The sequence below is a fragment of the Benincasa hispida genome, chromosome 6 (genome assembly GCF_027475165.1).
Source record: "Benincasa hispida cultivar pf3 chromosome 6, pf3_genome.v1.1, whole genome shotgun sequence".
NCBI lineage: Eukaryota > Viridiplantae > Streptophyta > Magnoliopsida > Cucurbitales > Cucurbitaceae > Benincasa > Benincasa hispida.
Window position 1 is genome coordinate 24,677,639 of NC_143483.1, and position 4,171 is coordinate 24,681,809.

The 4,171-nt window shown below is 34.3% G+C and overlaps 1 pseudogene; it reads right to left on the reverse strand.

Moving 5' to 3' along the window:
- Positions 1-2,304: 2,304 nt before the first annotated feature.
- LOC150035527 (uncharacterized) lies at positions 2,305-3,373 on the reverse strand (annotated as a pseudogene).
- Positions 3,374-4,171: the final 798 nt, after the last annotated feature.

Genomic DNA, 4,171 nt, shown 5'->3' on the forward strand with positions numbered 1-4,171 from the left:
TTAAGAAACGATGTAGGAACTTACAACCCAACATGAAATGAATGGTCTTTGAAGCATGGAGGGACAAATGGGATAGGTAGTTGAACAAATATGAAGGATGAGTATGCTTAAGCACTTAGAAAAAGTAGGCAAGGGAGAAACCATGCGTTGAAATAGACAAAATCAAGAAGATAAGAGGTAGTCTTTGACAAATGGTGAACCAATTGAGCTGAAGGAGTTAGGATGGGAGATGTGTCCAATCGAGATTATTGGTGCCAATTACGTAAGCTTGGAAGTAGGAGGTGGTGAAATAAGAAGAAATTTGGTTAAATTTAGAAGAAAGTGGTTGATTTTGCAGTGAACATCTTAAAGAGATAGGTGGCACCGTAGGAAAATTTTGGTTAAGTGTAGAAGGTGGATGTGGCAGATTTTGAGGTGAAGAAACCTTAGAAAGGGATACATGCATATGAGGTGGCCAATTCTGAGGTGAAAAATCACCCTAAAAGGACACTTAGACAAATTTAAAGGAGTTGTCATGCTAGGAGGAGTTGGGGAGATGACAATGATACTTTCAAAAGCCTATAAATACTAAGTTCAAGAAGGGGAATTTCACAAGACATACATTCATTTTCAAAGCTCTTGAAATAAAGAGGGATAAAGGGAAGTTCTTGGAATGCTGAGGTGAGTGGAAGAGGAAAAAGAAGAGGTCCAAACAACTCGTGAACACTAACTACAAGCCCAACTAAGGATTGGTACACCAAACTGTTGGATGATGTGCCCAACTAGTCTGTCTACATGTCCAAAACAGCAGTGTATGCATTGAAGAAATCTTTCCCTACGCCTACTGCTGTTTAAAGCCTAGTTCTCCATTCGTTGGAGTTGGTAAGCTCTAGAGTCAAGTAGTATTATAAGGTTATTTTAGCCCCTAAATACCAAATTTTAAGCTAAATTTGGAATAATACAGGACAAGTTGAAGTTGGAGGAAACTGGGTCCAAAAAGAGACTGGGAAAGTTGGGAGGCAGAGGAATCCTTTCCGTGATTATAAATATTATTTGATTGATGGAAAGCCTCGACAATTTTCTGTTCCTTAAAGATGTAAGGAAATAAAGAAAATTTTCAAATTTTGGCAAAAAATTGTGCATACATTTTCATAAATTCTAAACAATGTGAATAGAGAGTTATTTAAAGTCTACCCCAAATTTTCATTCATCACATTACACGTAGCACAATCATCAAATGATTCAACCCAACCATAAAATCCGACCTTAGGTGCTCAAAGACTTATCAGACGTGCAAACCAATCACCCCCTCCCCCCTCCCCCAACTTAAAATGTTACATTTTCCCTAATGTTTCTAGAATTAAATCATAATGATTTATCTAAATGGTCATCTATAATTACATTCTCCCTAATGTTCTCATTTTGGCTGAGATTTTCTCCCTACAAGGATAGTTGTTCTAAATTACTCAAGTACCATAGCAATAGATATGAGTTATAGAATTTATTTTTCAAATGGTTTGATTTACATGCTAAAATTTGAATGGAAAATTAGTTGCATGTTATCACACAATATATTTTATATATTTTAATATTAGGTTTATTTCTCTCATCTTAACTTTATAACTGATAAGTCAAAATGACCACATTTTTCTACTTGGAAAAAGTAATAACATTGATATTGACACTATCATGTCTGTGAAAATTTTAAAATTGGTCTTTATTAAGAAACGTTCTCAAAACTGTTGTCATTAAAATCTCTGCATTAATAAAAAGTACAAACATCCAAACAAAAATTTGTCTCTAAAACACAAGGTTCTCTACTACTCAAATGATCACCATAAAACTCAAATTCGATGCAAATAAAAGTTCTAATAAGAAAATGGGCACTTGCAAGAATAGCCAAAAAGAAAAGGGAAAATTAAAATAATATTGTAGTTTTAAAAATAATTTATAAAAATATTGTTATTTTGAAACTATTAACAAAAGTATGGTTTTTTTTTTAATATGTCAAGTGTTAGGTCGAATTTTCAACATTCAACCATTACCTTTTTTTTTTTTATTAATTTTCCATTTTATAAATATGATTTTTTTAAAAAAAATTTTAATATGTCGAGGGTTGAAAATTCGACCTTTACCTTTTTTTTAATTTTTCATTTTATAAAAATAATTTCTAAAAACATTTTATTATTTTATGATTTTATGATTTTATTATTTTATTTAACTTAACTCTAAAAAGAACAAATTAAAAAAAATAATATCTCATAAAAATTTAAAAAAAAAAGTGTAAATTAAAATATCTCATTTATATAAAAATAATTAAAAAAATCAATGTGTCCCACAAGGTGGACGTCGTCGATTTCGAGTTGATTGTCGTCGTCGACTTCGAACTTGATGTTGCTCTGATTCTTCTTAATGTTGCTCTAGTACCTCTACAGGCACTTCATAATATAAATATTCATTATACTCTCCACGACCCCGATCATGTCCATGCACATATGAAGACGAAGGACCAGCCTCTGAGTCATAATGTCCTGAACCAAATGCTGGCATCATCATCATCGGACTAACATAATCAGTTTGACTCTGCGTCTGCATCACAGAGGGCAACTCTTCCACATTATGGGCAATCTCATCAAACTCATCCTCTTCCCGAACAGGTCCTCTACATCTAAGAGCTGGTGGAGGAATAATAGGTATATCATACATATAATGTATCTCCTCCATATAGCTTTAGTTGTCACTACATATAGCAAGAACCTAGTTTGGATCATTCGCAACATCACGGAGTCTACTGTTGTTCGATCTCTATGAATTATAAAACAATTAGATAATATTTAAAATAAATTTATATTAAAAATAATTAGATAATATTCATTCATTTACCAGATGACCTACAGCTGCTCCCGAACGAGTAATGTGGTGCCTTGTGATATTATTATACCAATGAATGTAGTCTTGAGTGACATCTCTGTCAAACTATTTAATAGAAACCCCCACTGCAATAAACCTTGCACGATAGTGCCATCACACTACTAAATTTGCAACTTTTTTGGACCAATTTACAGTCCTTAAGTCGATATCATGCAATAGGGGTTCAGTATTACAAGGCGATGGGACATCCTATTGAAAGCCGAATTGTCTCATCACCCTGTCAGGAAGATGGCACTCACCAATGTGAAAACATATGAGAGAACTCATCATCTGCCATATGTTTTGACCATTCGTACAAAAATTGGGCAAAATATGCATAATAATTTTGTACGGCTCCCAAATAACCTGAAACACAAAATATTCTATTACAGAACATTAAAGACAAATACAATAAAAATGTGTATAAAATAATCAATTTGGTTCAGTGTTAATGTACCTAATCAGGTTGAAACAGATCAAACATGTATCTGTACTGGCTGACTACATGTGTGGCTGTCCTAGTCACACAAAATATCTTTCCACCGAAATTGTTAAATTGATAATTTAGATTCTAAATTAACTAGATCAGTGATATAAAAATTAAATTGAATTAAAATAAAATACCGAGAACCGTAGGCTCGTCCCGCTAACTGAGTGTCATGACATGTTGTAGTTGTGGAGCCATTGTTGGAAATCACTCCTAAGCCCATAGTTGCAAAAGTATGAGAGGCTCATCTATCTCACAAAGTCTTGTTGCTTTGCATAGTTGTCTATACAACCATGTCAAACATGCTCCACCCCATAAATACCACCTCACATCATAGAGGTTAGCTAATAGTGGCAGGAACATTAAGTAAACAAAATGACTTGATTTGTCGGAAAACAGACTTCCACCCATCATTTGTAGTATATATGCTCGCGCATATCTTATGACGGTTTCCTCATCTGCATCATCTGTGAGCTCACGAAATTGTGTTCCTAACCATATCAAAATTAACCTCGATCCTTTAATTTTGTCGGTAGGTGGGGTCATATCGAGGTACAATTGACAAACTTGTGACCAGTCCTCGTACATCACTCTAGTGACCGGCTCACAGTCAACAGGTAACCCCAACAACACTTCTACATCTTGTAGAGTGATAGTGCACTCTCCAGCAGACATATGAAATGTATGCATCTCAGGTCTCCATCTCTCGACCAAGACTGTCCAATTGAATAAATCTCAATCTGACAACCCCATAAAATTCAGATGTGCGGAATAGTGGTAGTATTCGAGGGTGAA